Source organism: Hyperolius riggenbachi, chromosome 10, assembly GCF_040937935.1.
Source record: "Hyperolius riggenbachi isolate aHypRig1 chromosome 10, aHypRig1.pri, whole genome shotgun sequence".
Taxonomy (NCBI): Eukaryota; Metazoa; Chordata; class Amphibia; order Anura; family Hyperoliidae; genus Hyperolius; species Hyperolius riggenbachi.
In genome coordinates this window covers 8,160,457-8,185,661 of record NC_090655.1, presented here as the reverse complement: position 1 = coordinate 8,185,661, position 25,205 = coordinate 8,160,457, and positions in this window count along the sequence as shown.

The window sequence follows — 25,205 nt, the reverse complement described above, 5'->3', positions numbered from 1 at the left end:
CAGGGGGTGGTTAGGGCTCTGCCTCCCAGCAGCCGTCGCGTGCGGCAGCTGAACGGCTTGCTGGCACGGGCCATGTGCTCCCAACTCCTGCCGTACACGCTCGTGCAGGAGGGGAGCGACATTCGTGCGCTGCTTGCTTGCGCAGCCCCAGACTGGCAGCTCCCCAGCAGACACTTTTTCTCCCGCAAGGCCATTCCTGCACTGCACCGCTTTGTGATGGCCAATGTGGAGCGAGGGCTGGAGCACGCGGTTGGTGAAAGGGTCCACGTCACCATGGACTCCTGGAGCAGCCGCTTCGGGACAGGCCGCTACCTGTCCTTCACTGTCCACTGGGTCAGCTTGGTGGAAGGGGGTGAGGATGGGAGAGCAGCAGCGGGCACAGCAGCAGCAGCAACATAGTGGGTGGTGCCACCCCGCAGGGTCAGGGGAACTGCAGCAGGTTCCTCCGATCCTCTGCCATCCTCCGGCACACCTGGCCAAACCCCCCGCCTCAGCAGCAGCGTGAAGGCCCGCCACTGCCAAGCGCTGCTGCACTTGGTCAGCCTTGGGAAGACCAAGCTGACGGCAACCCATGTGTTGGCCAAACTCCAGGAGCAGGAGAGGATTTGGCTGACCCCCAGAGGCCTCAGAGTCGGAGAGGTGGTGGCCGACAATGGGGCCAATCTGGTTGCCGCAATAGACAGGGGAAACCTGACCCACATCCCCTGTCTTGCCCACGTGCTGAACCTGGTGGTGCAGAAGTTCTTGCGCACCTACCAGGGGATGGGCGAACTGCTGGAAACGGCAAGGAACGTTGTGCGTCACTTCCGGCGCTCGGCTGCAGCCTGTGCAAGCCTGGAAGACGTGCAAAAGGAGCTGGATCTGCCACGCCATCGGCTGATCCTTGACGTTCCGACTCGCTGGAACTCCACCCTGGCGATGTTGGAGCGTGTGGTTGAACAGAAGCGCGCTGTCAAACAGTACCTTGCCCTGGCCACTGTTTCCGCCGCTCAGAGAAGGGACAAGACCAGCAACATCCCGTCCATCGTCCCCGATGATGACTGGAGGCACATGCAGCAGGTGTGCTTAGTGCTGGCTCCCTTTCTGCAGGCCACTAACATGGTGAGCAGGGACCATGCTATGGTCTGCGAGTGGGTGCCCCTGGTTTGTCTGCTGAACAGGGCCCTCGATGCTTTGCTGGAACAGGGAGCGGCAGCCTTGGACCAGCAGGAGCGGCAAGCAGCTGCACAGTCCACCTCTGAGGGGGGGGAGGAGGAGGAGGACTTGGTGGAGGTCCCTGACCTTGCTGCTGATGAGGGGGAGCAGCACAGTGCAGCTGAGTTGGTGCGGGGGTGGAGAGAGGATGAGGCTGACGAGGCAGAGGAGGAGGATGAGGACAGCAGCACTGCCGTCGATGTGCCAGCAGACGTGGCCCGCCTCTTCCCAATGGCAGCGCACATGCTGACGTGCCTGCGCAGAGACCCCAGGGTGATCCAGATGAAGCAGAGGGAGGACATCTGGATCAGCATGATGTTGGACCCACGCCTCAAGGGGAAGTTGAGCCAGTTCCTGCCGCCTGCAGGAGGAGACCCAGCGCAACAAATAAGGAGCTTGCAGCAGGCCCTTGTTGAGCGCTTGGAGGAAGCCTTCCCCCAGCCTTCCACCCCCACTGTCCAGCAGCCAGCACAGAGGCAGCAGCAGGTGCCTGCATCCAGCAGCAAGCGCCCCACAGACCTGCTGTCTCTTAGCCACGAGCTCTACAGGACTGTAGAGGCTCCGGCAGCAGTGACTAGAGAGGAGGTGCATGCAGCAGCATCCTCCACCGGTCACAGCCAGCGCCTGACCCGCATGGTGGCTGACTACATGGGGTCCTACAGCGGGCTTGACAGCGATGCCCCTGTTGATCCCATGGAGTATTGGGTCAAGCGCCTGGAGATCTGGAGCGAGCTGGCGCAGTACGCCCTGGAAGTGCTGTCCTGCCCCCCTTCCAGCGTGCTGTCCGAGCGCTGCTTCAGTGCAGCTGGTGGTGTGGTCACCGAGAAACGCTCACGTCTGTCTCACAAGTCTGTGGACAGACTGACGTTTCTCAAGATGAACCAGGCGTGGGTGGAAGGCGAGTTCCTGGCCCCTGTTGTCGGCGAGAGGGGGACATGAACTGGCTAAGAACCATCGTTAATGTGCCTTACCACCCTTTACCACCTCCTGGCTCCTGCTCACTAAGCCAGCCTGGTTCACTTTGACTATTACGTCGCCTGCAGCCACACATTTTACACCTAGTGGGCTGCTGTGTACTGCCCTTCTGCTGTCTGTCTGTGTTTCCCACTGCCAGGGTACACAGATTTACCTTCTGCTGCCACTCTGCCACCAGCTATTACGTCAAACAATAGCTGCTCACATTACTCCTCCATTCCTCCTGCTGCTGCTGCTGCTGTCTGTCTGTCTGTGTTTCCCAACGCCAGGGTACACAGATTTACCTTCTGCTGCCACTCTGCCACCAGCTATTACGTCAAAAAATAGCTATATCTGTCTGTGTAATTGGTTGTAAAACCAAAACTACAAAACCATAAAAAAAAAAAAAAAGGTTTAATTTTTCTGAGGTGCCCGGGTTGAAAACTGTGTTGTCCCAGTTGTGTATTGGACACAATGTGGGCTGCACGACCGCTGTCTGGGACCTCCTGTTGTGTTCATTTACGGCCTGGTATCACCGCTAGGTACCAGGGCTATTATGTCACGCTGCCTGCCTGCTGCCAAACTCACACTACTCCTCCATTCCTCCTGCTGATGCTGCTGTCTGTCTGTGTTTCCCAACGCCAGGGTACACAGATTTACCTTCTGCTGCCACTCTGCCACCAGCTATTACGTCAAACAATAGCTGCTCACATTACTCCTCCATTCCTCCTGCTGCTGCTGCTGCTGTCTGTCTGTCTGTGTTTCCCAACGCCAGGGTACACAGATTTACCTTCTGCTGCCACTCTGCCACCAGCTATTACGTCAAAAAATAGCTATATCTGTGTAATTTGTTGTAAAAACAAAACAAAAAAAACCAAAAAAAAAAAAAAAGGTTAATTTTTCTGAGGTGCCCGGGTTGAAAACTGTGTTGTCCCAGTTGTGTATTGGACACGATGTGGGCTGCACGACCGCTGTCTGGGACCTCCTGCCTGCTGTGTTTATTTACAGCCCTGGTATCACCGCTAGGTACCAGGGCTATTATGTCACGCTGCCTGCCTCATTGACTGCCTGCTGCCACACACTCATCCTCCTCCTCCTGCTGCTGAATTTACCTCCTGCTGTCTGGGGGAGGCGGGAGGATAAAGTCTCAACATATAGACAAGATAAGGTAAAAAGACAGTGGGAGCCTAACATTATGGGGGGTGGAGAGGGGGGTGGGGACAGTGTAAAGATTAAGGAGGTTGGTAAAACTTCAAGTAGCCCATTTCAGGTAAACAAAATTGGTAAATGTGGTGGTAAAAATATAAAGTGCATGATAACCAATGCTCGGAGCCTTGCAAATAAAATAGATGAACTAGAGTTCATTCTGAATGACAAAGGCTATGACATTGTGGGAATAACCGAGACATGGATGGATGAAAGTCATGACTGGATAGCCAATTTAAAAGGATACAATGTGTTCAGGAGGGATAGAACAGGGAAAAAAGGTGGAGGGGTTTGTCTCTTTGTTAAGAATTCTTTTACAGCTGTCCTCAACGATGAGATGGAGGAAGATTGCGAAGATGTGGAGTCCGTTTGGGTAAATATTCATGGTGGAAATAAAAGTTGCCAATTGCTTATTGGGGTATGCTACAGACCACCTCATATTAATGAAGCTGCAGAACTGCAATTACTACAGCAAATTGAAAAAGCGGCAAGTAAAAATGAGGTCATAGTTATGGGCGACTTCAACTTTCCAGACATTGACTGGGGTATTGAGGCTACCCATTCTGGTAAAAGCAGCAGATTTCTGGCAGCACTACAGGACAATTACTTGACTCAAATTGTAACGGAACCAACTAGGGGGAATGCGTTACTGGATCTGATCATTTCGAATAGACCAGATAATGTATCAAATGTGCAGGTTCAAGAACATTTGGGAAATAGTGATCACAACATGATAACGTTTGATCTGGTGACTGATAGGCCACGGGGCAGCGGGACCACTAAAACTATGAATTTTAGAAAAGCAAAGTTCAATCAAATCAGGCAGGCACTAAGTTTGGTGAACTGGGATAATATACTACAAGGGGAGGACACTGAAGGGAAATGGCAAGCTTTTAAACGTATTCTCAATCAATATTGTAGTATGTATATCCCATATGGAAACAAAATGTCTAGGAATAAAAAAAGGCCTCTATGGATGAATAGAAAGGTTAAAGATAAAATGAAGAGGAAAAAGAATGCCTATAAGGTCCTAAAACAGGAGGGGACCGAGGCTGCACTAAGCAATTATAAGGAGTGCAATAAAAATTGTAAAAAAGAAATTAGGCTGGCAAAGATCGAAGCTGAAAATCAAATAGCTAGGGATATCAAATCTAACCCAAAAAAGCTTTACAAGTACATCAACTCTAAAAAAAGAAAGGTTGACTGTATAGGACTCCTAAAGGATGAGGGTGGGAACTCAATGGTGGATGACCAAGGTAAGGCAGAGTTATTAAATGCTTTCTTTGCTTCTGTCTTTACAAAGGAAACAGCACTGTTGCAAATTACAGAGGCGGAAGAGTCTCAATCTTCTAACTGTAATATTAAATACTTAACGCAGGAAGAAGTAAAGGCAAGACTAAATAAATTAAAAATAGACAAGGCACCTGGCCCGGATGGCATGCATCCTCGGGTCCTAAGGGAATTAAGTTCAGTTATAGATAAACCCCTTTATCTTATCTTTTGTGACTCTCTTGCAACTGGCAGAGTCCCAGTGGATTGGCGTACAGCCCACGTTTTCCCATTATTTAAGAAGGGCAAAAAATCAGATCCAGGAAATTATAGACCTGTAAGCTTAACATCAGTTGTATGCAAACTATTTGAGGGGTTACTAAGAGATACTATACATGACTTCATAGTAGAAAATAATCTTATTTCTCAGCATCAACATGGGTTTACTAAAGACAGGTCCTGTTTGACTAACATGCTCAGCTTTTATGAGGTAGTGAATGCTAATATGGATATTGGGAATGCTGTAGATGTGATATACTTAGACTTTGCTAAGGCATTCGACACTGTTCCCCACAAAAGTCTGGTGCAAAAGATGAGGATGCAAGGACTGGGGAAGAGTCTGTGTGCTTGGATAGGGAACTGGCTAATGGACAGAAAACAAAGAGTTGTGGTCAATGGATCATACTCAAAATGGGAGACTGTTAGCAGTGGGGTCCCACAGGGGTCTGTACTGGGTCCAGTGCTCTTCAATTTATTTATTAATGACCTAGTGGATACAGTAGTGAGCAATGTTGCTATTTTTGCAGATGATACAAAATTGTGCAGAATCATCAACTCTAAGGAAGATAGTGTTATATTGCAACAGGATCTGGATAGGATGGCTATATGGGCACATACATGGCAGATGAAATTCAATGTTGACAAATGTAAAGTCATGCATTTTGGTCGTACCAATGGTCTAACACCATACAAAATAAATGGGATACAGTTGGGGACATCAAACTTGGAGAAGGACTTAGGAGTACTCATCGACAACAAGTTAAATAATCGTACTCAATGCCAAGCCGCTGCAGCTAAAGCTAACAAAATTTTGGGATGCATTAAAAGGGAAATAAAAACTCGAGATGCTAGCATAATATTGCCCCTGTTTAACTCTCTAGTAAGGCCACATCTGGAATATGGAATTCAGTTCTGGGCACCACATTACAAAAAAGATATTGCAGTTTTAGAGCAGGTGCAGAGACGAGCAACAAAATTGATACGTGGGATGGAAGGTCTCACTTACCAAGAAAGGTTAGATAAACTGGGTTTATTTAGTCTAGAGAAAAGACGCCTTAGAGGAGATCTAATTAACATGTATAAATACATCAGAGGGCAATATAATAGCTTGGCGGATGAGCTTTTTGTCCCTAGGCCTTCTCAAAGGACTAGAGGACATGATCTGCGCATGGAGGAAAAACGTTTTAGCCATTTATTTAGGAAAGGGTTCTTTACAGTAAGAGTGATTAAGATGTGGAATGCATTGCCACAGGAAGTCGTTATGGCAAACTCTATACCTGCATTTAAAGGGGGCTTAGATGCTTTCCTTGCGTTGAATGACATCCATGGCTACAATTACTAGGTAATGCCAATGATGTTAATCCAGGGATTTTATGATCAACAGGGATATGTGAGGGAGCAGGCTGGAGTTGTACTTTGTACTGGTTGAACTCGATGGACGTATGTCTTTTTTCAACCAAAGTAACTATGTAACTATGTATGTGTGTTTCCACTGACAGGGAGCACATACAATGGCGCTTCCAACATGCGTGCGCCACCAGCTATTTGTTACGCTCAAAAATAGCTGCATTTCTTTAAAAAAAAAAATTTGAAAAGAGAAATAAGTGAAGAAGAAGACGATATAGAAGAAGATGAAGATGAAGAAGAAGAAGATGATGAAGATGAAGATGAAGAAGATGAAGAAGAAGAAGATGAAGAAGATGAAGAAGAAGAAGATGAAGATGATGAAGAAGAAGAAGATGAAGAAGAAGATGAAGATGATGATGATGAAGAAGAAGAAGATGAAGATGATGAAGAAGAAGAAGATGAAGAAGATGAAGAAGATGAAGAAGAAGAAGATGATGAAGAAGAAGAAGAAGAAGATGAAGAAGAAGAAGAAGAAGAAGATGAAGAAAAAGAAGATGAAGAAGAAGAAGATGATGAAGAAGAAGATGATGAAGAAGAAGAAGAAGATGAAGAAGAAGATGAAGAAGATGAAGAAGATGAAGATGAAGAAGATGAAGAAGATGAAGATGAAGAAGATGAAGAAGATGAAGAAAAAGAAGATGAAGAAGAAGAAGAAGAAGATGATGATGAAGAAGATGAAGAAGAAGAAGAAGAAGATGAAGAAGATGAAGAAGATGAAGAAGAAGAAGAAGATGAAGAAGTTGAAGATGAAGAAGATGAAGAAGAAGAAGAAGATGAAGAAGATGAAGAAGAAGATGAAGAAGATGAAGAAAAAGAAGATGAAGAAGAAGAAGAAGAAGACAATATAGAAGAAGAAGAAGAAGATATAGAAGAAGATATAGAAGAAGAAGATATAGAAGAAGAAGAAGAATAAGAAGAAGATATAGAAGATAAAGAAGAAGAAGAAGAAGTATATACAGTACTGAACACATTTCTGGACACAACTTCTCTTTTCAACTTTTTTTTTTTAAAGGAACATCCCCACATAATCACTTGCTGTTGTTACTTGGAAAAAAAAGAGGTTTCTTGCATCATTCACCCTCAAAACAAGTGTTGGAAGCTATTTAAGGCCATTTCGAATAGTCAGCTCGAATAATGAGCTCGAATACCGACTCGAATAGTGAGCTCGAATTCCGATGTCGAATCGAATAGTAAAAATTATTCGACTCGAATATTCGACTGATCTCGAATAATTTACTATTCGAATTCGACCTAACTCGAATTTTGAAAAGGGGTATTTGAGCATCACTACCCACCGACTTTAGCGGTTATTAGCAAAGCCCCCTTACATGATATAAACATCAAATTTGCAGGGTATGTTAAGTAGAACAGTGGAAACAAGGTGAACATTTTTTTTCAAAAAGACCTTATAGTTTTTGAGAAAATCGATATTAAAGTTTCAAAGGAAAATGGTATACATTTAAATGCGGTAAATTACAGTTAATGTATTTACAGCATTTACATGTACACTTTTTTCCTTTGAAACTTCCTTTAAAACTTGAAAATCTATTTTCTCAAAAACTATAAGGTCTTTTTGAAAAAAAAAAGGTGTTTGTATCATGTAAGGGGGCTTTGCTATTAACTGCTAAAGTCATTTCAGGGCAACTGAAATGAGAGGGACATGCAGGGCCGGATTTGTACTTTCCAGCGCCCTAGGCCGGCTGTCACCAACCAGCCCCCCCCCATTCTGTCCAACTCTGACTAGTGATCACTGGTTTACATGGGCTCCTGTCTGTTTTGCTGTTTTGCCCCCCCCCCCCCCCGTTCAAAGAAGCAGTGCATGCTCTGGCCACTCCATGTAATTTTGCACTCCAGCCTGAATGCACAGTAGCCGATAGTGTTCAGGGCTTGCATCATTCAGAAATGATGCTCATATACGAGCAGCACTTGTCAAGTCACATACCCATAACACTCCCAGCCTCGGCTGCTGTGCACATCAGTACAGGAGTGCGTAATAACAAGAAGCCCGAGAGCACAGAGTATGCACTGCTTCTCTGTCCTCTGTGCGACTTGCTTCAGTCAGAGTCACAAACAGGTGATGGTGCAGCGCAAAGGAGAGAAACCCATCCAAAACAGAACAGGTAAGTAGAAGGATCCAACACTACACACGCTGGCATAGATGTAGTGTAATGCTAGGTACACACGATGCAATTCTGGCATATTTACTGTCAGATTGATTATTTCCAATGTCTGATCTGATTTCCGATCAATTTTTCAATCGATTTTCCGGTCATTTCTATGAAAAAATTATTCAGAAAATCTATCAGATAGCAGATCGGACATGTTGGAAATAGTCGATCTGACAGTAAATCTGTCAGAAAATTGCATCATGTGTATCTAGCATAAGCTCTGGTGTACTTTACACAGTGACAATTTAGCACTTGGGGCAAGTTAAGACAGATCTTAATCAGTCAGCAGGAAGTTTTTAAGTTTTGTAATAGAATGATAATATTTTTGGGCTAACCAAAAGAAAACAGTGAGCTTTTGGCTAATGAGCCATCTTCAGACTTTGTTCCTGTATACAAGATGTTAGCACACACAGCTATATATACAGTCAGCAGGAGATGCATACATTGTTTTGTAAATATAAATAAATGTAATACAGTTGTCATTCTGTTTCAAAACAAATATCCTGCTTTCCCTGATGGCTAACACAGTACAATGCTTTTCTGCTTCTAAAACATGTCAGGAAAGAGTTAAACTGTAGCACAGAGAGAATGTTGCTGTCATTCCTTAGGAAAGAAAACAAACCATAAATCTAACAGTCTCATGTCTTTAAAGCCCCATCTACACGATAAGATTCTTAGATTCGATTACGATTCTATTTACGATCCAATTAAATCCAACACGTCCGATCGGGATTCGATCCGATTCAATTCGATTTGCCATTGCAAAACAATGGCAAATCAAATTGAATCGAATCGAATCCTGATCGGACATGTCGGATTTAATCGGATCGTAAATAGAATCGTACTAAGAATCGTATCGTGTAGATGGGGCTTAACAGCTCTGACCAAGTAATAAATATCAGTCTGGGGGAGAGGAGAGCTGATAACTCCTGTCAGTAAATGCGTGCTGCATAAAGAAACTAATCTGAACTCAAAAGTTCTACTACTTGAGCCCATATATTTTTCTTCTCACAGCAGCTTGTATGTCCCCACTCATTATACTAAGGACAAGATCCTCAGATGGCAACAGATGCTGTCATCACACACACTCTGCAGTGAGAGAGATGCAGGGATCTCTGGAATTCAGGCAGAATAGAGCAAAGCAGAAGTGATTTACTTTGACATGTGACCTCTTATCTCTCCAAGTCCTGCGCCCTGCTGAATTTATCGCCCTAGGCCTTGACCTTTGTGGCCTTACCAGAAATCCGGCCCTGGGGACATGGAGGCTGACATATTTCCTTTTAAACAATGCACATTGCCTGGCAGTCCTGCTGATCTCCTGCCTCTAATACTTTCAGGGCTTAGACACACATAAGCACTTTTCTGAGCATTTTTTAGCCATCAGCGTTTTGTGAGAGCCTTTTAAAAATTGCTCCCATTGACTTACATTAAAATCGCTGTAAAATTGGGGTCAAATCGTGATCACCATAAAATCACGCGATTTTACAGCGATCATGATTTTACCGCGGTTTTAATGTAAGTCCAAGGGAGCATTTTTTAAAAAGCTTTCACAAAACGCTGATGGCTAAAAAATGCTCAGAAAAGTGCTTATAAGTATGTCTGAGCCCTTAGTCATAGCCCCTGAACAAGCATGCAACAGATCAGCTGCTCTGACTGAAGTGTGATTGGATTAGCTGCATGCTTGTTCCAGGTGTGTGATTCAGACACTACTGATGCATGAAAGATCAGCAGGAAGGCCAGGCAACTGGTATTATTTAAAAATAAATACATATGGCAGCCTCCATATCCCTCTTACGTCAGGTGACCTTTTAAAGTAGTAGTGTCCTTTTAAAAAATATTTTATCCTAAGAGGATGGACAGTAGCACTGATGGTGAATTATAAAGGGCTCAGCCATACACCGGTGTGGCCCTTGTCTCTAGGCATACTTGGCCACAGGCCCCTCCTCCGTGGATGTGGGCGGGCTGCAATGCTCAGCACAACTTCCCTGTAGGCTCTGCATCTGTGAGGCCATTTGTTTTCCCATCTTCCAATACTTTGTGCATCTTGCAGCTCCTCTATGAAGTAACTACTAATGATAGAAGCTCCTATAGCGATGGGAAGCAAGGATGGGCCACAACATTTTTTCTCCTTCACTCTAGAACAGGATCCCCGCCCCCTCCCCCACCAGAGTGGGTGTTGCTGTGGCCATACCTGTTATGGGTGGAGGGAATTATTATGATTGGCTGGTTCTGCAGGGGGTCATGGTGGCCATGCTTGCATATGTTATATTGTTAAATTACTTATTATTTTCGGGCGTATAAGACTAAATTTTAACCCAGGAAAATCTTCTTAAAAGTCGGGAGTCATCTTATATGGCAGATGTCGTCTTATAGGGCGGGTGCTGAAACTTCCGTGACGGATTGGAGAATCTGCGGTTGCCGCATATGGTGGGGGGAGCTCAAAAACGCCCGTGGCCGCATCCCCGCCGTATGCGGTGACCGTATGAAAGCAGCAAGGGCGGTGCTGTACAAGGATGGTAGTACAAAATCCACTCACCAGGATTCGTGGTAAGAAGTGACTTAACGTAGTCCCGATGACGAGGTGAGGGAGCACCTCACTGGGTAGGTGTAAGTGAAGGGCGGAGCAAGCAGCAGGTGTCCGGGACGCCGGGGTATGGAAAAAAAAGATAGAGTGGTGCCGTGCCCAGAAAAAACACACCTCTTTCACCCGTCTGGCCCGCCCTTGTATCCTATTACCGTACCTCCTTCTCTGCCAGTGCTGGTCGTAATGGAAAAATCTACGCTTACGGATCATTACGCGTAATTTTACGCTATTACGCATTACGGAATTACGCTTACGGCGTAGACATTTATCTACGGTTCATGTCTGTAATTACGCATGGCCCTTATGCAATTACGCGTAAGAATACCGCAATGCAGGTTGTTACGTTTTTGCCTTACGCGTAATTTCCTACTAGCAATTAATGCGTAAGGCAATGCTCCCAAGCGGAAAAGTTGACGCATGGATCAATGTTAGGTAGCCGCCGACTTTAAGGGTTAATAGCAAAGCCCCCTTAATTGCTGAGAGCCTCAAATTTGGAGAATATATTAAGGAGATCAGAAGGAATAAGAGGAAAAATTTTTTTTCAAAAAGACCTTATAGTTTTTGAGAAAATCGATGTTAAAGTTTCAAAGGAAAAATATATACATTTAAAAACTTGCCGACTTTAACGGTTAATAGCAAAGCCTGCTTAAAATTTAGGAACACCAAATTCCCAGGGTATATTAAGGGGATAAGTGGGAATAAGAGGACATTTTTTTTTTTCAAAAAGACCTTATAGTTTTTGAGAAAATCGATTTTTAAGTTTCAAGGGCAAAAATGTCTTTTAAATGCGGAAAATGTCAGTTTTTTTTGCACAGGTAACAATAGTGTATTATTTTCATAGATTCCCCCAAGTGGGAAGAGTTTTACTTACTTCGTTCTGAGTGTGGGAAATATTAAAAAAAACAACAACGTGGGGTCCCCCCTCCCAGACCTCTTTAACCCCTTGTCCCCCATGCAGGCTGGGATAGCCAGAATGCGGAGCACCGGCCGCGTGGGGCTCCGCACCCTGACTATGCCAGCCCGCATGGTCCATGGATTAGGGGGTCTCGGAAGGGGAGGGGCAGCCAAGCTTTCCCCTCCCCTCCGAGCCCTTGTCCAATCCAAGGACAAGGGGCTCTTCTCCACCTCCGATGGGCGGTGGAGGTGGAGGCCGCGATTTCCTGGGGGTTCATGGTGGCATCTGGGAGTCCCCTTTAAAAAGGGGTCCCCCAGATGCCCACCCCCCCTCCCAGGAGAAATGAGTATAGGGGTACTTGTACCTCTTACCCATTTCCTTTAAGAGTTAAAAGTAAATAAACACACAAACACTTAGAAAAAGTATTTTAATTGAACAAAAAACATAACCACGAAAAAAGTCCTTTAATATTCTTAATTAACCATTAATACTTACCTGTCCCTTTAAATAAATGATCCCTCGCAATATCCTCAGAAATGTTCTATCAGTTACAATGTAACAAAGTTATTACAATGTAACAACTTTGTTACATTGTAACTACGCCGCACCCGACGTCACTCGCCGCTCAGCCGCCGCATACACTTACGCGTCCGTGCAGGACGCTAAGTCCCCGCCGGCTCCCGCCGTCCACCCCGCCCACATCTGTCACCCACATGTCACCCACATGTGGGTGACATGTGGGAGAGGCGGGGAGGGCAGCGGGAGCCGGAACTTAGCGTCCTGCACGGACCCGACAGAGCTCTGAGCTATATAGCTCAGAGCTCTCTAAGCATCTTTGTATTTGGGCTCCAAGGAGCCCCATTGGTCCTTAGCAGACCAATGGGGTTCTTTCAAATCAGAAGGAACCCCATTGGTCTGCTAAGGACCAATGGGGCTCCTTGGAGCCCAAATACAAAGATGCTTAGAGAGCTCTGAGCTATATAGCTCAGAGCTCTGTCGGGTCCGTGCAGGACGCTAAGTTCCGCCGGCTCCCGCTGCCCTCCCCGCCTCTCCCACATGTCACCCATATGTGGGTGACATGCGGGTGACAGATGTGGGCGGGGTGGACGGCGGGAGCCGGCGGGGACTTAGCGTCCTGCACGGACGCGTAAGTGTATGCGGCGGCTGAGCGGCGAGTGACGTCGGGTGCGGCGTAGTTACAATGTAACAAAGTTGTTACATTGTAATAACTTTGTTACATTGTAACTGATAGAACATTTCCGAGGCTATTGCGAGGGATCGTTTATTTAAAGGGACAGGTAAGTGTTAATGGTTAATTAAGAATATTAAAGGACTTTTTTCGTGGTTATGTTTTTTGTTCAATTAAAATACTTTTTCTAAGTGTTTGTTTGTTTATTTACTTTTAACTCGTAAAGGAAATGGGTAAGAGGTACAAGTACCCTATACTCATTTCTCCTGGGAGGGGGGGTGGGCATCTGGGGGACCCCTTTTTAAAGGGGACTCCCAGATGCCACCATGAACCCCCCCCCCAGGAAATCGCGGCCTCCACAGCCCATCGGAGGTGGAGAAGAGCCCCTTGTCCTTGGATTGGACAAGGGCTCGGAGGGGGAGGGGAAAGTTTGGCTGCCCCTCCCCTTCCGAGACCCCCCAATCCATGGACCATGCGGGCTGGTATAGTCAGGGTGCGGAGCCCCACGCGGCCGGTGCTCCGCATTCTGGCTATCCCAGCCTGCATGGGGGACAAGGGGTTAAAGAGGTCTGGGAGGGGGGACCACACGTCGTTTTTTTTTATATTTCCCACACTCAGAACGAAGTAAGTAAAACTCTTCCCACTTGGGGGAATCTATGAAAATAATACACTATTGTTACCTGTGCAAAAAAAAACTGACATTTTCCGCATTTAAAAGACATTTTTGCCCTTGAAACTTAAAAATCAATTTTCTCAAAAACTATAAGGTCTTTTTGAAAAAAAAAATTTCCTCTTATTCCCACTGATCCCCTTAATATACCCTGGGAATTTGGTGTTCCTAAATTTTAAGCAGGCTTTGCTATTAACCGTTAAAGTCGGCGGGTTTTTAAATGTATATATTTTTCCTTTGAAACTTTAACATCGATTTTCTCAAAAACTATAAGGTCTTTTTGAAAAAAAAAAAATTCCTCTTATTCCTTCTGATCTCCTTAATATATTCTCCAAATTTGAGGCTCTCAGCAGTTAAGGGGGCTTTGCTATTAACCCTTAAAGTCGGCGGCTTTTTTATATTACACGGGAGCGTAATATTACGCGATTACGGCAGACTGTGTAATTTCAATAGGAGTTTACTGTCTTACGCGTAATAACGTAACCTACGGTCTACGCGTAATTAATTACGTGTAATACCGTAACCTTACACGTAATGCTTACGGTGCATTTGTAGTGAATTACGATGCGTAATTACGCTAATGCGTAATTTCGGCCCAGCACTGTTCTCTGCCTCTCAGATCTCGCTCCTGAGGACTGTAGTGAAGTGGCGCAGGTGCACATGTGCGAGATCTGAGAAGCAGAGAAGTAAGTAATAGTATACAAGGGCGGGGCAGACGGTGAAAGAGACATGTTTGCATTACCGCACTTCTTATTGGCTTACAAGCAGCCTGCAGGCTTTATAAAAGCAGCAGAGAACTGTTTGGGAGTGAGTATTTCCCTTTGTGTGTTGGGCCCCAGGCTGGCGTGTGCACTTTTAATTTTATTGTAGATTCCCATGCAGTTTAGTTAGGAGGGGGGCAGATGAGAGGGGATATTCTGCACGCTGGTGCCCCCTGCTGGCCATATAGCCATTGTCTATATGCAACTGAAGCCCTCTCCAACGACTGGCTGAATTTCTCAGCCTCTGCTTAATTGATTACTGCAGACTAGGTGTAACGTGTGTGTACACTTCTTATTGGCTTACAAGCAGCCTGCAGGCTTTATATAAGCAGCAGAGAACTGTTTGGGAGTGAATATTTCCCTTTGTGTGTTTGGTATGTTTGCATTACCGCTCTGATAGTCTTGGAGACAGGGATAGCTGCCCAATCCAAGCAGGCTTTGTATACAACAACCAGCCAATCACTGGTAAGGTACATTGCTTGCCGTGATTGGTTGGTTGTTGTATGCTGGGCCCCACATACAGTATAGCACAGTATCTGTACCTGTTTATACAGCATAGCACCAGTACATACACTACAGTATACAAATTTCCAAGAGTCAAGATGGGTAGTCTTATACGGTGAGTATATCCCAAAATGTATATTTTAACTGGAAAAGTTGGGGGTCGTCTTATACGCCCAGTCGCCTTATATCCCAGAAAATACAGTATGTTTTCCAGCTTGCTTCACATTTGCTTTAAATGGTTCTTCAGTGCTGCTCGCAAATTTTCACTGAAGTAATTTTTGTATCCTAAAAGGCATTTTTGAATTAGAGAAAATTGTTGTGAAAATGTGAAAAAGCGTTTTTTTTTTTTTTTTTTTACTGCAAAAACACAAAAAAATATTTTATTTTTAGCGCAAATATTCACGTTTATGCTTGATAGTCGAATTCAACATTTTTTGTGTGTGAAAACTTATGTGTAAAGAATATTTGCATTTTTGCACATCACTGTGGCTGTTCAGAGACACAAACTACCAAGAAACTAGCATGTGTACAGTGCCTCCACCCCAATATGTCCACAAGAGATCCAGAATGCCAAATCATCTTGTCTGAGCTCATGGGTGATTCCATTGTTCTCCTTCCATACTCTTCCTCCTTGCCGCTCCCTTGTGCGCTGCGCATCATTGCTCCTCCCTCCTCCATGGCAACAGAACGTGTTTGTAGCAACCAGCATCAGGCCCCGAACTGGTACCTGGGGGAACAACACCTGAAGATGTGACCTAACTTTGGAAAAGCTTTGCAGTTCCACATTTGCGCAGAGTCCTATTCAATCAATATAGTTTTACTTAAAGCGGAATGAAACCCAGCATTTCTTCTTTGCGCTAATAGATTATTTATAGCATATTATATACAACCAGCATTTTTTCTTACTAGAACAGTATTCAAAAGGTTACACACAGGAATTAGAAGATTCCCGGCTAGCAAAGCTGGACGCATCCCAACTGTAGATAATGCTATCTTGTATTTAATTGTATCAAGTGAGGAATGTAAACAAATACTTCTCTGACACTGCAGGCTCTCCTGAAAACAGTCAGACAATCAGAAAGCATTCCAGCTTATGTTAGAAGATGCATAAAGCAGTTATAAATAAAAGGCAAAGTCAGTGAGAGCAAAAAAAAGTGTACCTTGGAAACGTATAATTTCTAAATGAATAATACTTAGCACAAAAGTAAATATGATAACCCTATGGCATATAAAAAGTAGGAAAACATGTTTTTATTGAATATTATGTCAGGGTTTTATACTGCTTTAATGTATGCTGTTTAATTACACTTTACATTGACACATATATAAGACAAAATGATATGCCATTTCCCGGCAATACTTAAAAGAAAATGTCAAACCTAGACTTCAGACATGTAGCTTAAATAAGAAAACGACTTGACAAATGTATTTATTTCTTTAATAGGTTTTATATTTTGAAAAGTGCATTTTCGCGACACATTAGTTGCAGGTGCAGCAAAGCTGTGAGCAGAAAACAGAACATCCACAGCAACAGATTGACATTAATTACTGGGACAGATTGAAAATAGTGTGACAAACCAAACAGAAATGGAATTAGAGTAACATATGTACAGCATAAATGTAGTTGTTTCAAAAAATCTACCACTCCACTTTACTTGGATACCCAACTACTAGTACAAAGTTAAAAACACAAATTTTGCAAAGACGTAATTTTGCATCGAAATTCGCAATGACAATGCAAAATCACAATGCGCAATTTCAGGTAAAATAATAATTACTGTTTATACTGGCATATAAGCCTAATTTTTCAGCACAAAATATGAGCTGAAAAGTTACCCCCTCGACTTATATGTGAGTCAGTGGAGCAGAATGGATGGGGGAGCAGGTTTTGTTACTGGCAGAGGAGCGCAAGGATCGTGCACTAGAAATTCTGCTCTTGCCAGCTGGATCCCTGTTGTGTCTGTTCCCCCCATCCCCTGCAACGTGGTGTGCTCAGTGGGCTGCTCAAGACTTGTGGAGCAGAGCGTGCAAGCAATGTGTCAGCGGTGCAATTATTCCTGTGTGGCATTCGCTGTCTCATATCTATGACCTCATCTAGTGTGGCGCCTTGAGACACAACTATTGTCCTTGTGGCACATCTGGCCATGGGGATGAGGCTGACTTGTACTTGGGGCACATCTGGCTACTGTGGAGTGGGATATACTGGGAAGGGGGCTTATACGCGAGTCAATCACTTTTTCCTGGTTTTTGGGGGGAAACCGGGTATCTCGGCTTATATACGGGTCGGCTTATATGCGAGTATATACGATAATTTCATCTGTAATTGTAATCATTTGTAATTTTTCATATATTTAACTTAATTTTATGCTGAATTCAACAGTTAATTGCAAAGCCCCTATACACGCTATTGCCAACAAAATTGCTACATACGATAAGGGGAGAGTCCAAGTCAAAAAATAATTATTGCAAAAAGACTTTTAGGTTTTTGAGAAAATCGATTTTAAAAACGCAATGTAAAAGGGTTTTTAAACAGTCAAATGACAGTTTAAAAACCATTTTTCCTTTGCATTTTTAGAATCAATTTTCTCAAAAACTACAAGGTCATGTTGAAAAATGTGTACCTACTATTTTCCTTAAAGAGACACTGAAGCGAAAAAAAATATATGATATAATGAATTGGTTGTGTACTATGAATAATTACTAGAAGATTAGCAGCAAAGAAAATATTCTCATATTTTTATTTTCAGATCTATAGTGTTTTTTCTAGCATTGCATCATTCTATAATATGTGCAGATTACACAACACTCAGCATTCAAAATGATTCTTTCAGAGCAGTCTGTGAACTAATGACCTCTCCTCTGGCAGAGAAAAAGTAAATAGTTCAATAACAGTTGAGATAATAAAAGTCAGATAACAGCCCTCTCCACGACTTTGAAAGTCATAGAGCTTAAAGAGACTCTGAAGCGAGAATAAATCTCGCTTCAGAGCTCATAAATAGCAGGGGCACGTGTGCCCCTGCTAAACCGCCGCTATAGCGCGGCTTAACGGGGGTCCCTTACCTCCAAAATGACCACTGCGACACTTGGTCGCAGATTTGGTCGTGATTTATTGCTTCCTGGAGGCAGGGCTAACGGCTGCAGCCCTGCCTCCAGTCGCGTCTGTCAGCGGCGCATGGCCGCCTCTCCCCCGCCCCTCTCAGTGAAGGAAGACTGAGAGGGGCGGGGGAGAGGTGGAGATACGCGCTGACAAACGCGCGTGGGGCAGGGCTGCGGCGGCTAGCCCTGCCCCAACCAGGAAGCGCTCCCCGGGTGTATAGAGGGGGATTTGGGGGTGAAGGGACCCCCGTTAAGCCGCGCTATAGCGGCGTTTTAGCAGGGGCACACGTGCCCCTGCTATTTATGAGGTCTGAAGCGAGATTTATTCTCACTTCAGACTCTCTTTAATGTCTTGTTTGCATAGAGATAACAACTGGAGTTTCTTAACTCTTCCTGTACTGGAAACAATTAGACTGATGTATCTGATCTTAATGTTTTATTTCTTAGCTGTGCTACACATACAAATCATAATATCATCATTTTTTTTTCGCTTCAGTGTCTCTTTAAGACACATAGCAATTTTGGTGCCAATAGCCGGTTATAAGGGGACTTCAGCATGAAAGTATGTGAAAATTATGCGTAAATTACGAATGAGTACACAAAATCAGATGTATTTACAAATCGTACTTACGATGGGCGTAATTGCAAAAAATGTACATGAAATTTCACGTAATCATAATGAGCTGACTACGATCACTGCTGCTAGTACAAACCTTCCCACTGTTTTTGTATTATCACGCCCAGCTAATTTCTGGTTTGATTGCGGTATGTAGAATGTATTTGATGACAGAGCAGGAGACGATTAGAACTGTATACTTATATGGCAACCTGAGAAAGCCAAACTATTTTATGATATGAAAAAGTGAGATTAAAAGTCAAGACTTGAGTGTGGAGGCGACCAAAACATATAAAATTATAAAACAAATTTCAAATAGGAGAGATATGGTTGGCTTACTTCTCCTAAAGTAGTCAAAGTGACTCAATATTCTTTTAAAAGATTTATTCAGGGATGGTCGTAGTCCGCCAACTTTGCTACGCTGGAACTACGCGTAGTTTTACGCAATTACACTTCGCCAAACTACGGCTTCGAAATCAAATATTCGCTTTGCATGCATTTTGTAGACTACGCGTTAAAATACGCAATTACACATAGTGCGAAGCGTAGTGTATGCAGATGCTTATGCCCGCATGCAGAACATTTTACGCATTAATTCCTCTTTTAATGCTTATTCCGGTAACTCTTCTATGCCTTAATTCCCCTTTCCAATGTGTAAATTTGTAAGCATACAATCGCACGCGGAAAATTAGCCGCGAGTAACGCATTCGTAGTACATGTTATCTACGTATAGTGGGCGTAAGCTGTAAGCGTAGTTTTGAAACGTCGCCTACGAACTACGATGCGTAGATGTCAACTACGATGCGTAAATTCGCACTGGCGTAGTTTCTTCTCATCCGTGGATTTATTGCACACAGTAGGTTTTAAACAACGCATTTTGCGGGTTTCACTCGGGTCAAATAGAAACCACAAAACTGTTCCAAGCAGAGAAGCCAGAGTAATCCGACACCATGGGCCTGATGCAATTCACTTTTTTCTCCTGACTTTTCTCCTAGGAGATACATTTTCATCTTCCGTATACAATGGGCTTGATTCACCAAGCGGTGCAAAGTGTTTGCACGCTGGTGAAAAGGCCCTTATCACGCCTAAACTCACTTTAGGCATGATAAGAAGAAACCCATTAAACCCTATGGGACTTTGCGCGTGCGCGCGCACCCGACGCTTCGCGCGAAGCTCCCATTAAACGGTAACTTTGCGCGAAGAGGAGGAAAAAGCGGTGATAACTCAGTGGTGAAAAGGTCATCACGCCTAAAGTCTTTTAGGCGTGATAACTGGGTTATCACCGCTTTGTGAATCGAGCCCTATGACTTTTCAGGACTCTGCACTTGAAAAAGTACCAAAAAGCAGGTGAAACAGTACTATCCAAATTATTTTCAAAAGTATTTTCTTGCTTGTTAGTGGCTTAAATGACATTTCATTGACAAGTTTGAACATTTCAAGTAAGAGAAAACTCCGTATGGCTCCATGGCCCATATGCTATTCACTTCTTCTCCTGAGTTTTCTCTGAAGCGATAATTTTAAACTTGTCAATAAAATACTTTTTAAGCCACCAGAAAGGAAGAAAATACTCAAAACAATTTTGACAGTACTTTTTCACCTACTTTCTGGTACTTTTTTAGTTGAAAATTGCTGAAGAGTTATTTTAAATGGAAGATGAAAAATTATCTCCTAGGAGGTGAAAAAGTGAATTGCATATGGCCCCTTGTTATAAAATTCATTTTTAACCTTTAAAGAAAAAACATTTATTTGTTACAGCCGATGCAAATCCTGAAATTAATCTGCAGCGTTCCTACTTCCTGCTTTCATGGAGGCAGACATATTGTTAACATCCTTTGCTTTCCAATGAGTCTCTCTGCTGTGGCAGTCAGCTCACACAGGTGAGAGATCAAATTACAGAGAGGGGGGATTAGACAGGCTTAACTTTCTAAATACACAAATTTCTCTAGATTTTCCTTCTGTCCTGTGCAAGAGTTCAGCGCCACTTTAAAAGGCTTAATCACAATGTATCTTTAGGTTGTATGTGATGTTATGCAATCTCTTATGTAACTGTAGCATTTAAAGAGACTCTGTAACAAAATTTTCAGCCTTATTTCTTCTATCCTTTAAGTTCCTATACCTATTCTAATATGCGCTGGCTTACTGCAGCCTTTCCTAGTTGCACAGTGGCTGTGTTATCTCTGTTATATAATCTAATCTTCTTTCCTCTGTTGGCACTGTCGGGCTGGAATGTGCTGGTCTGCTTGTGATAGGATAGACACCCTCTCCAGGCCCCCTCCAAGCTCTCTATGACTCACACACACTGAACTACTCTTAGGCTTCTTGCACACCAAGACGTTGTGTTAGGTGGCACGTTAAGGTCGCATAACGTGCACCTAACACAACGTATGGTGCTGCAAAAGCCGACGGTAGAGTGAGCCGCGTTAGGCTGCTCGATGCCCATAATATCTCCCAGAGTGGCGCTGATTGGCCAGCGGGACCACGTGATGCGGAGCGAGACACTCCGCATCACGTGGTCCCGCCGGCCAATCAGCGCCCGCCAGTGCAGTGAATATTAAGTAGCCATGTGCGCGGCTACTGTAGCTGGCTCTCCCCGCCTCCTCCGCCCCCCACTGCGCATGTGCAAACAGTCTAACGCGGCTATAGCCGCTCCAACGCCGTAGCATGCTGCACTTTGCACAGAACGTGCAGCGTTACATGTAACGCAACGTGGGCTGTGTGAACAGCCCACTTGTGTTACATTGCTGTGCGTTGGGGGAGCGTTACAGGCGCACTAACGTGCGCCTGTAACGTCTTGGTGTGCAAGCAGCCTTAGCCTATCACATGCTGTTAGCAGCCACGTCTTTTGTTTGTAAACACTGCCTAAAACTGGCAATTACAAGCCAGGATTGCAGCAGGGAGTGGCAGAAACAGCACAGAGGGGCCCAGGAGAACATAATGAATAGAATGTTATATGCTTTTTATTGTAAGAATTTTAGAGTACAGATTCTCTTTAAAACAACCTGGCGAGGAAGTTGATTATATAAAACTGAGGAATCTATTTTCAAGCTGCATATATTTGCATACAAAATTTTAACAATCTTGCATCAACTCAGAATTGTTTGTATCTTTTTGACCCTCTCCAATATGGAACTATTCAGTCTAAGCAGCAGGCAGAACAGTATAACTTAATATTTCAGAGTTTCCAGATAAGGTTTTTAAAACCTCTATTTTTAATCTAATGAATAAAATGTCAAAATAAATAAACGTAAATCATTTTTTAATCAATAATTTTATTTATTGTACTTTTTATATGTGCACAAGAAAGCAGGATTGTCAGCCACAGAATCAAGATTCCATTTAGCCAAGGCTCTGTTTTTATTATGCAGCCAGGAATCTCACCCTGCATTGCAAGCATTTCAATATAATCATAAATGTTTCTACTGTAATAAATCTTATCTCTGTCAGCCAGGTTTTATTTGGCACATTGCTGAGGAGAGGGAAGCTTGTTATCTCCCCTCCCATTGGAAGCGCTGCCAATGTCTCCTGCTGTACAAAACTCATGTAAGTATAATTATGGCTAGCTGCATCCATGTGCATCAATTTGCATTCAAATTATAGATTAGGACTAGTACATGATTTGCATCTGATTTGCATTCAAGGCATGTATTTAGCCCATACGATCTATGCTGTGCTGATGGGTTCACAAAGCAAGCTAGATATGACAGCGCAGAAACAAATAGTAAGGGAGGAAATGACATCAGGATTGACTTCAGTCAGAAGAAGTTAAAATGGAAAATGCCAGGAACAGATTTTTCTTTATTTACTATATAAAATTCACTGAAATCAAAACGTGGACAGTACAATACATGTGTTATGTAAGTAGATCAAGTATTTATCTACTTATATATGTGTTGTTGTTTTTTCCTGGGGTAGTATGGCTGATCCTACTGCTTTAAAGATTATTATTATTGTTGCTGTATTTATCAACATTTCCTTCTATTGCATGACACTGAAGGGTGGCTATCAAATATAAGTACATTAATAGAACAGTTGTATAGATAAATGTAAATAATATGTAACTGCTACAGTGTGTTGTTGCGACAGATAAGTACAAAAAAGGCTTTAGGATCGTTTAGTCTATAAAAATAATTATATTAGTGTAAGTTTAACCATTTCAGCCCACAGTGTTGTTCACTTTATGCATCCAAGCAACTTTCACCTCCCATTCATTCACCAATAACTTTATCACTACTTATCACACTGAAATTATCTATATCTTGTTTTTTCTGCCGCCATGTAGGCTTTTTTTGGGTGGTACATTTTGCTAAGAATTATTTTATTCTAAATGCATTTTACCAGGAAGATTAAGAAAGAAATGGAAAAAAATCATTATTTCTCCATTTTGGCTATTATAGTTTTAAATTAATACAGGCTACCGTAATTAAAACCCATGTATTTTATTTGCCCATATGTCCCGGTTATTACACCATTTAAATTATGTCCCTATCACAATGTATGGCGCCAATATTTTATTTGGAAATAAAGGTGCATTTTTTTCAATTTGCGTCCATCACTATTTACAAGCCTATAATTTAAAACATTATATTAACATACTCTTTTGACCTGCATATTTAAAAAGTTCAGACCCTTAGGTAACTATTTGGGGGTTTTTTTGTAATTGTAATTTTTTTTATTTTTTTTATTAAACATTTTATTTGGGTAATTTTTGGTGTAGGAGGTAAACAGCTAATTTTAAATGTAATACAATGTATTTATTTATTAAAAATGTAGGTGAGTGTAGTTTTACTATTTGGCCACAAGACAGCCACAGTCAAAAAGTTCTGGAAGTGAACGATCTCGCTTCCAGGAACTAGAATGAGGACCGGAAACTTTTTTTTACTAAGAAGACTGCGGCCTCTGATAAGAGGCCATCGGTTTTTCTGTGGGGGACTTAGATCGATGAATGGGAATTATATTCTCAGTCATTGATCGGGGGGCTAACGGCAGGCGGCAGGCACGCGATCGCGCGCCTCAGGAGGCAGCAACTGCACAGTCTATCTGGACAAACATATTCGTGGTTAAACAAGTGAAAAAAATAAAACTTGCTTCCTCATTTGTAATTATATATTTGCGTGAGAAATCTTAACTATATCATTGCTCTTCTGAATTAATTGGTCTCCTATCTCACGTCGATACCGTCTGTGTGATTGCAATCAATAGACTTTTTATTCTGTTTGTGGTCTCTAATGATGTTAGCCGCCACCGGTTCTTCTTGTCCTCTCTGATATTTTTTCTGAGAAGTTGATGCTCGGGAACAACTGTTCAATTTTTGATTTTTTTTCTTCTACACTTCAGAATAATGCATTTTGGTACCATTGAGTTGTTCCACACTGACGACTGTGAAATGTGATTTTAACTGACAGAATTGCTTTGATTTGGACTCAATCAATGTAGACATCACGAAAAAAGGCCTGGGTGCCATTTTTAAAAGGAATTTATGGGGTTAGTTATTTTTTCATTTTAGCTTTTGCATTAACCTTTTAGCAGCCAAATAAAGTAAATAAGTTTAACTTTTTTTCCCCCCTGATGCTGGGGAAGTGTGCCTTCCCCAGTCTGGCAGGCTATGTGGCAGCAGGGAGCTCTCGTACAGTGGCGTTGCTAGCCCCAAAGATCAGTGGCATGTGCCCCGGATCTATTCTGGGGTGCCCCGGATGTCCCCTAGGCAGTGGGCGGCTGTACTTACCTCCGGCTGCTTGGTGTCCAGATTCTGCAGACATCTTCTCTTCTGGGCTTCTCCCCCTAGTGTCTGAGAATGAATGAGAAGCTAGAGCTCCTAGCCTCTGATTCTGGGATGCTAGGGAGAGAATCGCCAGCTACAGAGGAGGTCTCCAGACTTGGAGAGCGGATGGAGGAGATGAGTACCTCCCTCTGTGCTACTCTGCTGGGAAGGGGGGGGCGGAATTGGGGGAGGAGCAGTGAGGACACACATAACGATGCATGCTCCCTATGGAGGCTCCAGGCACCACCACTTCCAGAATGTTACTATAACACCCAGCATGCCCCATAGAGGTACCACAGCACCCAACATGGCAACACACAGCACCCAGCATGCCCTATAAGTGACATTGCCTATTTATGTCATATGCAGCATTTGATTTTTTTTTTCTGTAATAATAGAGAGGGCGCTTCATCCAAGATTTTGCTGGGCAGGCTTACTTAGATCACTGTTAATGTCATGTACATTTGGTCCCACCCATAGCTACACCCACATTCTGGTGTATGGCCACACCCATTTTTCAGCTGGCGTTCCCAAAAGTGCCCCAAATCTGTTTAAGGATCCTGCTCTCGTACATACCTGTTCGGACAGCTGCATTGGCTTCTTCCTCCCTGCGGCAGCGACGTACTCCCGACACGTCTTCTCTGTTCTGATCACA